The sequence below is a fragment of the Tachyglossus aculeatus genome, chromosome 16 (genome assembly GCF_015852505.1).
Source record: "Tachyglossus aculeatus isolate mTacAcu1 chromosome 16, mTacAcu1.pri, whole genome shotgun sequence".
Lineage (NCBI taxonomy): Eukaryota > Metazoa > Chordata > Mammalia > Monotremata > Tachyglossidae > Tachyglossus > Tachyglossus aculeatus.
Window position 1 is genome coordinate 29,501,556 of NC_052081.1, and position 14,617 is coordinate 29,516,172.

Below are 14,617 nucleotides of genomic sequence, written 5' to 3' on the forward strand. Positions count from 1 at the left end.
TAATAGTACTAAGAACTGTGTGCAAAGCAGTGTACTAAGTGCTGCAAAAGAATTACATGGCTATGGCTTGCCCAGAGGGATACACAATCCAAGAATAAGGGAGAATAGGGGCTGATGGTAGACACATAAATAGAGATGAACAAAAATATGAAAGATGAGTGTGATGATAAACCTGAAAGAAGTAGGGGCGGTATTCCAGGTTCTTCACAGCTCAGACTATCAGTCCCAGAAGTCACAGATGCAGCTATGGCAGGAACTTCCTCAAAGTCCTAAGAGTTGAGAAGGTCTCATGCTGCCACTGTTTGAGTCCTTCCTGGGATAGAGCAGGGCCTGATGAGAAGCCTGGTGGCATGGGAATGGGGCGGTCCCTCCTTCATGCTGTTGGGCCCCAGAGGTCGAGTATGAGGGAAGCAAAGAACACTGCTTCTGCTATTTAGAAACATCAGATTCTTGTGAGCCCCATGTGGGACAGGGACTGTGTCTGATCTCCATACATTGTGTCTGCTTAGTACAATGTTTAGCACAAAGTAAGCTTTTAAATATTACAATTATTATAGCATTGTACCCTTGAAGGCACTGCAACTTTAGTTTATGCACTGATTTAACTGCTGTAGTTTGCATAGATTCTCAATAAATAGGATTGATTCTCCGATGATCTGGAAATCGTATTAACCATCTTTCTTCCTGGACAGGTCTTTGGATAAGAAAGTGGCAGATTTATATGCTTGCTCAAGGATTCATTTTTAGAAGTTGATATTTCAAATAAGCCACAAGAAGAGAAATTAGCACCTATGAATAACATTATCTCCTAACTTATTTTGGGGCATTAACCGCCAGTATTTCCCATCTCCTCTATCAGTTAGTCATCATAATGTTTGGAGGAGCCACCATATGTGGCACAGAGTCCCTATAGTACTGGGAGCTGCAGCTGCCAAACTCAAATTTCTCTCCCTCCTTCCCCTCTGTTGATCGTGCACCACCAACCCCCCAGCCCTGGATCAGCTACACAGTTGGCTTCATACGCTCCAGTGTTAGCGCCGTGAAACTCTATTAGTAGAAATCATTCTGGGTACCAGGTCAACTGGCCACTTCAAATTCATTATAACCTGCTATAATTCTGCCCTCACTTCTGTTTAGCAACACTATTACTGCTCCCTCTTTAAGCCCAGTCCAACTGTCTACACCAGCACTTCCAGACTTAATTTCCCTCTTGAAACCCCCAGTTTCTCTCATCTTGACAAAACTAAACTCATTAGGCATGAACTCCTCCATATCTTCCCTTCATCTTCCCAACTCTCACTCTGCCATCATCAGAGTCAGAGGTCATGGGTTCAAATCCCGGCTCCACCAATTGTCAGCTGTGTGACTTTGGGCAAGTCACTTAACTTCTCTGTGCCTCAGTTACCTCATCTATAAAATGGGGATTAAGACTGTGAGCCCCCCTTGGGACAACCTGATCACCTTGTAACCTCCCCAGCACTTAGAACAGTGCTTTGCACATAGTAAGTGCTTAACAAATGCCATCATTATTATTATTATCTGTCAAGAGGAAATATCCTGTCTGTTTTCAAATTCTACTTGCTCCTTCTGCCCATCTTGTCTCACATTCTAAAAATGCCTGTACCCATTCTTCTTCCCTCCCTTAGACATCTTCAACTAATCACTCTCTGTTGGCTTCAAACCTGCCTTCCAACAGGCCCATGTCTCCTCTATCCTAAAAAAACAACAACCCCCCCCCCCCCCGCATTCCATTCAGTTATTTCATATCCCTCCTTCCATTACTGTCCAAACTCTCTGAACAGGTTGTGCAGACCCACTGCTTCAGAGTCTCCTCCTCCAATTCCCTTCTTGACCTACTGCTGTCCAGTCTCCACTCTTTCCAAAGTCACCAATGACCTTCATCTTACCAAATCTAACAGACTCTACTCCATCCTAATCTTCTTCACCTGCTTGCAACACTGTGGACCCCTCCTTTCTCCTGGAAGCCCTAAATAACCTTGGTTTCTCTGACAGTCCTCTGCTCTTGCCACTCTGGGCTTTCCTTCTCAGTCTCTTTGGTTGGCTCTTCCTCTACCTCCAATTCCCAAACAGTGTGTGTATCATTCAAGACTATGTTCTGGATCCCCCTTCTCTTCTTAATCTGCACTCACTCCCTTGAGAAGCACATCCACTGCCACAGCTTCAGCTATCACCTCAGTGTGGATGTCTCTCAAATCAGCCTTGCTAGGCCTGACTTCTTGCCTTCTATGAGATCTTGCATTTCCTCCTGCCTCTAGGCCATCTCTAAATGGATGTCCCAGGCACCTCAAGCTCAGTGTAGCCAAAATCATGCTCCACATTTTCCTTGCCAAATCCTCTCCTCCTCCTAACTTTCCCATCACAGTTGACAACATCATGGTCTTTTTTAAGCATCATTCTGCACAGTCTCCATATTCCTCAGATACTTCCAGTGGTTCATCCATTCCTCTTCATATCAAGTACCTGTTGACCTTTGGGTCTAGGGAACTTAATCAGCTCTCTTACCATGTTCTACTAATCCATAGTCTTCTTCCATTCCACCTATCTCACGTGCTTCATTCACCTCAAACTAACCTACTCACTGTGTTCCACTCTTGGATCTTGGACCCCATCCCCCAACTCAGATTCTCCCCCTGACCCTCCACAACTGAAAGGCCACCATTCTTCACAACTTTAAATCCCTTCTAAAGTCCTATCTCCCCTCAGGAGATCTTCCCTAATTAATTTTCGGTCTCCCTACCTTATGTCATCATCATCATCATCAATCGTATTTATTGAGCGCTTACTATGTGCAGAGCACTGTACTAAGCGCTTGGGAAGTACAAATTGGCAACATATAGAGACAGTCCCTACCCAACAGTGGGCTCACAGTCCCCTCTACCACAACCCCAGTGCATCCATGTTACTGAATGGATAATCACAAACACCTCCTCCTACCCCTACCTACCCACAATGAGCTTACAGTGTAGAGGTGATAAAAGTAGTCTTCTTGAACATTTTCTTTCTTTCTTTGAGAAAAATGCCCTGATCATATTTCTCTGGAGGGGAGAGTATTCATAGCAGAAACACTTAGCCCTTGAAGATTATTAACCCCAAAATGAAGCTGAAATCTAGGAAAGCCATGACTGTCGACACTGTAGACCACCCCCTTCTCTTGGAAACGTTATCCAACCTTGACTTCACTGACACTATCCTCTCCTGGCTCTCCTCTTGTCTCTCTAGTCACTCCCCAGTCTCTTTCGTGGGTTCCCCTTCTGCCTCCTTCCCCCTTCCATCTGTGGAATCTGTTCTTTCCTCTCCATCTAAACTGCTACCATGCTGATCCAAGCACCCTTCATAATCCATAGTGATTACTGGATCAGCCTCTTTTCTGCCATTCCTGCCTCTTCCCTCTCCAGTCTATACTTCACTCAGCTGCCTGGATCATTTTTCTAAAAAAATAGTTTAGTCCATGTCTCTGCAGTCCTCAAAAACTCCCACTGGTTATCCTTGTAGCAAACACAAACTCCTTATTTTTGGCTTTAAGGCATTCAATTAGCTCTCCTGCTACAGCCCAACCTGCATACTTTGCTCCTCTAACCTACTCAGTGTACCTTGATCTTGTTTATCTCACTGCTAGGCCCTTGCCCACATCCTCTCTCTGGCCTGGAGCTTCTTCCCCCTTTTCATCTGACAAACCACTGCTATTTTCACCTTCAAAGCCCCTCTAAACTCACATTTCATCCGAGAGGCCTTCCCTGACTAAGCTCTCATTTCCATATTTGCCCTGCCTTCCATGTCGCATATGGATTTGTACTCCTTAAGCACTTGATATTCAACCCCACCACCCTCACTCTGCAGCATGTTTCCTTATTCTCCCCCCATTTCCCCTATATGTAATTCATTTTAATGTCTCCCTGTCTGTACTGTAAGCTTCTTGTGGGCTGAGATTGTGTCTATCGATTCTATTGTATTCTCCCCAGTGCTTAATACAGTGCTTTGAACCCAGTAAACATTCAATAAATACCATTGGTTGGCCATAATATAGGCAATTAGTTTGAGTTAATGAATACAATTGCCATTATATGACAAGAAAATGATCACACCCAAGGGGAAAAAAGCTGTTTTCTTAGTTTGGAAAGGATTTGACTATTGTCACTTTGGACTTTCCATTCCAATTTCAAATATTGGGTGGAAGAAACTGATTTAGAGGAATGTTCATGGCCAGTTTTCAGAGATGGTACTCAGGAGGTCGACGTAGAGAGCTAGCTATGTGATTAGAGTGTGAAGGACTTGGCATGGCCCCATGTTGTTTGATCATTCTGGCCTAGTATTAGCTAAAATTTTTCTCCTTCCCAAACCATATTTATTGTCCAAACTCTTGTATTAAGGTAAGATGCAGTTCTTATAGAAGAATTGATTCACATTGTCAACTGTATTCAGTTTCTGACCCCTGAGTGCTCTTTTTTAAAGCCGAAATTATTGCAAATGGAAAAAAAAGCATTATATTGTAATTATACATACCAGCAGATTGTAGTTGGAAAGTAACATTCACATTTGTATTCCCAGGAACCCCTGAGCCTTAATCCCAAGTGTATTACCTGTGGTTACTTGTGGAACAACATTAATCTAAATCAATTAGGAGAACATCAAAAGGTCTGGTAGTTGTAGAGAGAAGTTATATAGTTTTTAGCAACCAAACCCAGTCTAGATTCAGTCAATCAGTGATATTTATTGAGTGTTTACTGTTTGCAGAGCCCTGTACTAAGTACTTGGGAGAGTACAGTACAACAGAGTTGGTAGATGTGTCCCTTGACCACAATGAGCTTACAGTCTACAGGGGGTGAGAGACATTCATATGAATAAATACTATATAATATATAATTTAATAATTAATTCTTGGTCACAGATTCAAGAACATTCGTTCATTCATTCAGTTGTATTTATTAAGCACTTACTGTGGGCCGAGCACTGTACTAAGCGCTTGGGAAAGTACAATAAAGCAATAAGGAGTGACAATCCCTGCCCACAATGAGCTCACAGTCTAGAGGGGGGAGACAGACATCAATACAAATAAACAGACACCAATATAAATAAATGAAATTACAGATATATACAAAGTGCTATGGGGCTGGAAGAGGGGGAAGAGCAAAGGGAGCCAGTCAGGGTGATGCAGAAGGAAGTGGAAGATGAGAAAAAGTGGGGTTTAGTCTGGAAAGGCCTTTTGGAGGAGATGTGCCTTCAGTATTGCCAAAAGTCACAGTTCAAGAACATTAACAATTACCCTTGTATTTGTTAACTGAAATGGGACATTTCCTGTGCTAGAACAAACTCTTTTGGAGGCTGTCCAGAAGAAATTGTTGTCTCTTGCTTCTTACTGGTGGTAGTTCAAATAATAATATTGATAATCACCCTGGTACTGGCTTTTTCACATCCAACTGGAATCAAAGATAGCAAGGACACCTACTGAAATTAAAATCAGTGATTAATAATTTGGGACATTTTTCTAGCTATTAGCTATTGGTCCAGGTGTGAATTTGTTGGCATTCTCTGTTTCAGTTTCCAGTTTTTCTGTTCTCCATCTCATTGACCCATTTCTTTAGTCAGTCAGTCTTTAGTCAGTGTATTTATTGAACACTTACTGTGTACAGAGCACTGTAGTAAGCACTTGGGAGAATACAATATAATAATTATGGTATTTGTTGAGTGCTTACTACATGCCAGGCACTGTACTAAGCTCTGGGCTAGATACAAGGAAATCATGTTGGACACAGTCCTGCCCAACGTGGGCTCACAGTCTCAATCCCCATTTTCCAGATGAGGTAACTGAGGCACAGAGAAGTAAAGTGACTTGCCCAAAGTCACACAGCAGACAAGGGGTGGAGTAGGGACTAGAACCCAGGACCTTCTGACTCCCAAGTCCGTGCTCTATCCACTACGCCATGCTACTTCTCATTTGTTAAGCTCTTACTATGTGCCAAGCACTGTTCTAATCGCTGGGGTGGATACAAGGAAATCAGGTTGTCCCTCTTAGGGCTCACAGTCTTAATCCCCATTTTCCAGTTGAGGTAACAATATAATAATAATAATAATAATGGTATTTGTTAAGCGCTTACTGTGTGTGAAGCACTGTTCTAAGCACTGGGGAGATACAAGGTGATCAGGTTGTCCCACGTGGGACCCACAGTCTTGATCCCCATTTTACAGATGAGGTAACTGAGGCACAGAGAAGTTCATTGACTTGCCCAAAGTCACACAGCTGACAAGTGGCAGAGCTGGGATTCAAACCCTTGACCTCTGACTCCCAAGCCCGTGCTCTTTCCACTGAGCCATGCTGCTTCTCTAACAGATACATTCCCTGCCCAAGGCAAGTTTACAGCCTAGAGCCTTCTGACTCCCTCCTGGGTGCCCTCTTTGACCAGGATTGCCCTAGGTCTACAAATAATTATTTTTCTCTTCCCTGGAAAAAGAGAGAGAGAGAGTGTATCTGTGTACGCAGTCATATATACTGGGCCGTTGTCACAGCTCTGGTCCACAAATAGATCTAGATACCGTCTCTGAAGAGTATAAATATCTTATTTCATCCTGTCCTACTGCTATATTGGTCAGGGTGCAAAGATAATATCTGCTGCGTTGCATTGTGATCTAAAGCCACCATATGATCAGGTAGTGTCTGGTGTGGTCTGTTTCTGCTAGGTAAGTTAGCTGAATGTCATCTTATAAACACCCACACTCTCTTCCACCTCTCAAGCAAAATACACCTTGGATGTACTCTACAACCCTGGTTCAAACAATAGCAACTCCTAAATTAGGCTGTTGTTCATCAGTGAAACTTAGAAGATGTTTGTATCTTTGCAACTATTAGAGAAATGAATTGTTGGATTGACCATTGCCCTTTGTTCTCCAAATTCTAACTATCAAAAGATCAGTGCATAGAGAAATAAAGAATACTGCTGGGTTGTGTTACAACATCAAAGCCATCCTAATGGAATAAGTTGAAGAGATGAAATGAGCAGTGAATGGTTATTTCTCCCTAAAACCATTTACCCAAAAGCCACCAAAATGGCAAGTCTCGTGGAGAAACTGCCACAGTTTGATGGAAAAGACTAAAAGGTTACAAATCATTTGCAGCAAAGCAAGAAATTCATTAATAACACCTTGAAACTTCTTGTAATTTTAACAAAATGGAAGCCTATAAATTCCTGTTATGACATGTAAATTTAGCTAAGAACCCTGTGTGCTTGTTGTGGACAGGGAATGTGCCTACCAACTCTGTTATATTGTGCTTAATACAGTGTTCTGCACACAGTAAGCTCAGTAAATATGATTGATCATCACTGGTGGGAATTCCAAGTCTTGAGAGATCAAAGGGTTTGCTGCTGCTCCTGAATTTAAAATTTTTACTCATCTGGAGAGATACTTCATGCAACTATGATGCATCTACAGAACCATCCTCATAAAAATGAAAATTATAATCATTGTGGTATTTGTAAAGCATGTACCACATGCCAAGTATGGTGCTAAGTGTGGGATAGATTCAATCCCTGTCCCTCATGGGGTGGGGGTGGGTGGGAGGGGAGCGGTGTCTCATCCTGTAAGGAAGGGTGAACAGGTATTTAATCCCCATTGTACAGTTAGCTGAGGTATAAGTGGGTTAACTGACTTTCCCAAGCCAGTGTCATAGCCAGGAGTAGAACCCAGGTCTCCTAACTCCCAGGCTTGTGATTTTTTTTTTTTTTGACAGTTGACAAGAACACTACAGTAATTTTTTTTAGTAGTCCTCCCACCATCGACAAAGAGGCTCTTTGAAGTACAGAAGATATCCATAATTTGAAGCCATGGCTTTTGCCCCTACGTCTTCACAGTTAAAGCTATTTAAACTAATGAAGGACTTGATTCTGACACTGTTCATACAGAAATCTACAATCAGGGTGGGGATTTAATGCTGAGATCTTTGCTTGGGCTTTAGAACACTGAAGAATGTCCCCAGAAAGCTCCAAGTCTTTAGATTTTAAAGAGTGCTGGTCATGGGAATTGCTGGGGCATCTCTGTTTTCATTGCCTGCAGGATTTTGCTAGGATCCTTTTGGACAGACACTCAATCAGTAAATCAATCAGTGTGTGGACAGCACTGTTTGAAGTGTTTGGGGGAGTACAGTACCATAGAGGTGGTAGACACAATCCCTACCCTTAGAGCTTACAGTCTAGACAGGAATTTAAGGATTAATCAAGTAATAGTATTTATTGCACCTCTCAGGGTTGTACTTGGAGAGTTTCCACTACTCTACCAGTCTTGGCTACAGGAGGGAGAGTCGAGCAGAGGCCTACCCATTCCATTCCTAGTTTGGGCTGTGGCTAGCGAGTGGAAGGCAATCTGCTACAAGTTAAAACTCACCCATGCTGGGCAGCAGCGGCATAGAAGAGAGTCGAGGGCGGAGATTCGAGTTTACTGTGCAGAAGGTGGCAGTGGTAAACTGCTTCCATATTTTTGCCAAGAAAACTCTATAGATACACTACCAGAACGATTGCAGATGGAGAGCGGGGTGTTCTAGGAGAGATGTGTCCGTGGTGTTGCTTTGGGTCAGAAAATGACTCGACTGCATAAAAGAAGATAAGTATTTATTGAGTGCTGAACTGTGTGCAGAACACTGTACTGAGTGCTTGGGAGAGTATAATAACAGCAGAGTTGGTAGATTCATTCCCGGTCTACAAGGAGCTACAGTCTAGAGACTGCACGTAATTGCCATGGGGCTGAGGTGAGGTGAAAATCAAGTGCTTAGATGGTACAGATCCAAATGCTTAGGCAATGCACAAGGGAGAGGGAGAAGAGGAAATGAGGGCTTACTCCAGGAAGGTTTCTTGAAAAATTGTGATTTTTAGAAGGGTTTTGAAGGTGGGGAGAGTGGTGGTGGCCTGAGGTATGTGAAGACTGCAGTTTCAGGAAGTTACCTTACATCTATACCACATTCCCAGTCTTATAACCTAAGTTCAACCAGTATTGACATACTGACACTCAGACTGAACAATTGCAAGTGAAAGAATAGAATGATTAATGGTTTGCTCTAAGTTTAAGTAGAAATTCATGACCGCAACATTTCTGAACCTAGGCTGCTGAGAAAAGAGGAATATTTCTATAAGCTAAATTACAGCTACCATGGAAAAAGTCCCTTAGATGTCTGTCAGTTTGAAAGTAATGATTAAAGAGCTAAGCACAGACTTAAAAATGTTCAGTGATAACCAAACTCACTGGTAGTCTAAACAAGTTACAGCAGCAATTTTCTTCAGAGCCATTTCAATGGAAGCATTAAACAAAATAATGATCTAACATATAAATATCTGATAGGATTAGGAATACCTTTGCTGAGTTTATGCAAGAGGCTTCAAAAGGTTCAATTCAGAATATTATTCCTGTCCTGAATAACTGTATCTTGTTCATGTAATCAAAGTCCGTGACACAGTAACCAAATCTCTTATCCGGTTGATGGTTGCTTTGTTAGATTTAGTACTCTCCTCTCCCCCCCCTCCCCCCCCCCAGCCCCCTATTTCTTTTAACATCTTAATAAAGTTGCAAAAACCTAAATTAATGACTCTTTTTTTTTGGTCTTTCACCATGTATTTTTCAGGGGAACATTTGTAAAAATAGTCCAAATCCTTCTACTTTAGTAGGCCCTCCCCAATGCAAAATCTAAAACCTGAGTACATATCTGTAAATTATTTATTTATATTACTGTCTGTCTCCCCCTCTAGACTGTGAGCTCTTTGTGGGCAGTGACCAATTCTACCAAGTTTATTGTATTGTACTCTTCCAAATGTGTAGTATAATGTTCTGCATTCAGTAAGTGCACAATAAATACCACTGATTGAGTTTCTTCTTCATTCCTCTGCTCCCCTTATTGCTAGACTTAATTCTTGTATGACCCCACAAAATAGTCTCTCTCCTGTTTTGCAAAAAAAGTGGGGCCACTATGAAAGTAAAGACAGTATGAACGAGAGAGAGGTTTTCTGCAATGGTCAGCACCTGAAACTCCTCTTGCTCACAGAGGGATCCCAGGCAGTGAATGGCTGGGAGATCTGAGGTGGTACACATATCTCTCTGTGCCATAACTTACTTCCCTTGACTGCTACAGCCCCATCTTCTGGAGAAACAGAGCTGTTTGATAACGACCCAGGAGGATCTGATTCCCATTCCCCTTCAAACATCCATTAGGTTACCCCAGGCCTAGTCCCCACTTCCCACTGGTGGTGGGGACAGATGACTGTGACCCAGTCAAGCAGTTTGGCCACAGTGACCATTTTGACAGAGCAGTGTGAGGCCCAGAGCTGAGAAGAAAAGATAAGTCTCCAGCTCGATTCAGATCGCTCTATCACCCTGTTATCTTTCATTTCTGCCCCTCTCCCATGCCTCCCCTTCCCCTTTCTCCTCTTTTTTAATGGTATTTGTTAAGCATTCCCTATGTGTCAAACCTTGTTCTAAGCACTGGTGTAGATACAAGTTAATTAGGTTAATACAGTCCCTGTCCCACATGAGGTTCACTGCCTAAGAAGGAAAGAGAATAGGAGAGCTGAGGTACAGAGAAGTTAAGTGATTTGCCCAAGTTCACCCAGAAAGCAATTGGCAGAGCCGGGATTTGAACGCAAGCCCCCTGACTCCTAGGCCATGCTGCTTCTCTTACAAACGCTGCCCCACTCCTGGAAATTTCCACCCTCACTCTCTTTCCTTTGACTCCTCCCCTCATGCCCAAACAACTTCAACATGTCTTCTCCATGGATATTGGTTCCAACTGTGCAACCCATGGATTTTGTTGCCCCGTGGCAATAGTACAATACGTTTGTCCTGACCTCTTCATTGATTTTTCTGGACAGAGTAAATTATTACTTGCCAACAAAAAGATTATCCCCCACAAACTGTAAGACTTGTGGTAGGGATGGTGGTATTGTCCCAGTAGGGAATTAAGACATTGCTGTTTGGCACTTCAGTAGTTCCAAAATCTTTAGTTTTGCCTTAGTGACAAGAGGATAAGATTAACAACAGTCAGTTAATGAGTGATATTTACTGAGCATTTGCTGTGTGCAGAGCACTGTACTAAGTGCTTGGGAAAATGCAGTACAATAGAGTTGGTAGACAGATTCCCTGCCCTCAGTGAGTTTACAGTCTAGAAGGCCTACCCTGGATAGCAAAGATTTTTTCAGGCCAACATCTCACCTCCACTCTTCCGTAATTGAAAATTGGTTTCACTTGCTTGACCTCCTATTTACCACTACAAAATCTACTTTCTGGTGCTGGGCATTAATTAAGAAGCAGATATACAGTCTTCGTAAGCATTTTACATATTAATATTAATATTAATGCCTTGGATCTGAGTTCAAACAATTTCGATTATTCCTTGTGGAATAAGAGAGTTGGTTTTCCACTGAACCATCTTAGAGTGACAAAGGCACAAGTCAGGTAATGTTGATGCTGTGATGAAAAATGATATGTGATTGTATTCCTTCATTAAAAGCAGCTGAATTGGTGCTTGAAAAGGCATGGTGGCATCTGCAAGAGAACTTGATTTTTGCATTGGAGAAAGGTAATTATGGGTGTGAATGTAATGACCCCAAAGTTAGATTACTGTAAAACATGGGAAAATGGAAGAGAAGGTCAGCTGAAGAGACCAAGCTTCTTACTGGTTAAAGGCAATGAATTGAGTAGTTGAACCCAACGAGCTTAGCGTGGGCTGCCTTGGAAGTTTTAAACAAGAATCTTATTGATGAGCTGTCAACCCCATCTAGGGAACTCTGAACTTTAACAGAACAGTGATGGAAAATGTGGACAAGGCTCTTCAGTTTTCAGAATGAACAACGAACTTATTTCTTTCCTCTCTTGGAAGATGAGGAAAAGCATCCTAATAGAAAAATGCTGGGGGAGAGGGAGGTGGGGGAGAGAGAGGAAATATGAAATACACTTCAATCAGTCAATGAAATGTTTTTTTCTAAGACATTGCATGCAGTATGGGATTCTTCCTTCGTGGAGTAATTTATGGAAGTAATGCCCTCCATGCCACTGGACTTTAAGGGACTTTTGGCCTTTATAATTTGAGTGGTCATTTTCAAATGATTGTAATTGAATCATCAATCAAGACTGAAAAGTGTCATTCACAGTCTTGTTCTGGTACTCCCACGCATTTGAGACTCCATCTAGCAGTTCTCCTGTTTAGCACAATTTTGTTTTACCTTTATGAGGATGTTGTCTTGTAAGTCTTAATTCCTACTGTTGCTGATGCTCTTGAAAGATGATTCCATACATGGAAGCAGTGTAGCTTAGTGGAAGGATCCTGAGCCTAGGAGTCAGAGGCCCTGGGTTTTAATCCTGGCTCTGCCACTTTATTATGGTATTTGTTAAGCCTTTACTGTGTGTCAAGCACTGATCTAAGTGCTGGGATAGATACAAGTAAATCTGGTCAGACAGAGTCCTTGTCTAAGTAGGAAGGAGAACAGGTATTGAATCATCATTTTCCAATTGAGGAAACTGAGGCTTAGAAGTTAAGTGACTTGCCCAAGGTCACACAGCAAGTAAATGTTAGAGCTGGGATTAGAACGGAGGCCCTCTGACTTCTAGGCCTGTGCTCTTTCCATTAGGTCACACTGCTTCCCCAAGATCTGCTGTGTGACCCTGAGTAAGTCTTTTCACTTCTCTGTGCCTCAGTTCCCTCATCTGAAGAATGGAATTCAATGCCCATTCTCCCTCCTACTTAGACTGGGAGCCCCCTGTGGGACCTGATTATCTTGTATATACCCCAGGGCTTAGTACAGTAGGTGGCATCTAGTAAGCACTTAACAAATACCACAATTATTATTATACAAGTGTCCCTAAATTAGGATATTTCCTTTTGAGATTCTTGTCTTCAGACTACCTTCTATGGCCATAGTCTTCCTAGTGTATGGTTTTATTGTGACCTTTATTATGATAAGATGGATAATTCTTTAAGGCTGTTTAGGATCTGGGTAGTATTGGCATTTTCTGAATATCAAAGGCATTTCCATCCTTGACTAGAACAGAAATGAGGCCCAAATGGAGGAAGATGGACTGGATCCCTGTTAAACTTCCAAACTTCCCATCATCTGGTGATAACAGGAAATAGAAATCTCATGCTCTCCCGTCATGCTCTCCAGTTCGAAAAGACTTTGGTTTAGATTTTGCTCCTTTTAATGCACTTTCAATGCTTCCATATTCTTGTAGGTAATTTGCTTTCCCCTTCAGAATGTCATTGATTCTTACATGATATGAATGTTGTAAGCCATGATATGAAAGCTATGAACCCATTGAAGCTTTTGAAAGTAGAACTTGTCAGTCACTCCATAGTAACCAGGACTAGTGTGTCCTTGGAGGGTTTTGTTGTTGCCTTTACAAAAAGGATCATAGATGGCTGCCCATGGAATCCACATAGACACTTTAATGCTGTTTACTAGGGGAACTCAAGTTCTTTAGTAGAAATATCCAGCCCAAGGGCTCTCGTGTTTGAGGAAAGAAAAAATTCCAGCCTGCAGTTGCTGCTATGTTTGCGTCATGCCTGATACTTGTTGAGTTGCAGAAATTAGGTGGTGTTTACTGGAAGAGGCTACTTCTAGGAAATTGCAGCTTAAGGAATGTGCTGGAGAAATCAAAATGGAGGGAAGCTGACATTGTTGTTGTTGTAGTTTTAAAAGGCAGAAAAATATTTCACACTTTACCCTGATAGGTTTTGACTCTTATGCCAACCCTAATCCTGTCTTCAGGATAAACTACCCTTATTGCATATAAACTTATTGCTGGCTCCTAATGAACACCATTTATAACTGGAAATTTATCTTCCCCCTACTGTTCACTGGTAGTTTTTCTTCACCTTTCTACTCCATTTGATTTTATTCATTTTTATCCCTTGAATTCCTGTTTATATCTAGGCTTTTTTCTCCCCTCTAAACCTGCATGCATCTAGTTCTCAAAGCTTCCTGATAGGATTTTTGATCCAAGGTCGGAGTGTATTTAGAAGTGTATTTACTGTTTAGAAGCCAGTAAAAACTCAAAGTTAACATATGGAGAGAGAAAGCATGCATACATATGTATTGTGTCCTTGTTTTTGAAGATGATGTATACATCATCATAATGACGAAGACCATTTTACTATTTTACAGTATGCTCAGAAAAATCATTTTTTGTTTTCCCTGGTGTTTTTTGCACTTGGGGCTCTTGTTGCTTCTTTCAAAACTTAATCATCACACTTTGGACAGATCATTCTGTTTCAGTTGACATCAAACAGTTAGTTGTTAGACCATGTCTCTTTAGCTCGTGCTTCATTATGTCTTTAAAGCATTTGTTCTAGCCTTCCTGCATATGGATGTAGGCATTTCAGATCACCATGTAGCGATTGTTTGGGCAGTCTTCTATTATTGTTTCACATGCTCCACCCAGTGAAGCTGGGCTTCTGTGAGTCTTTTTTTTCATTGTACTTAAGTGCTTACTTTGTGCCAGCCATTGCACTAACCACTAGAGTAGTTAGAAGATAAATAGTTTGGACCCAGTCCCTGTCCCACATGAAGCTCACAGTGATTGTCAGAAAGAGGAGGATTTAATCCCCATTTTACAGGTGAGGCAGTTGAGGCAC

General features: G+C 41.9%; 1 protein-coding gene and 1 non-coding gene across 5 annotated transcripts in view; both read left to right on the forward strand.

Annotated features, from left to right (window-relative positions):
* Positions 1-14,617, forward strand: part of AFAP1L2 (actin filament associated protein 1 like 2) — a 169,009-nt gene that overhangs the window by 46,541 nt on the left and 107,851 nt on the right. The window lies entirely within an intron of this gene.
* Positions 8,244-8,381, forward strand: LOC119938808. The gene has a single exon (XR_005454512.1). It is a non-coding gene; the product is annotated as a small nucleolar RNA SNORA7 (small nucleolar RNA).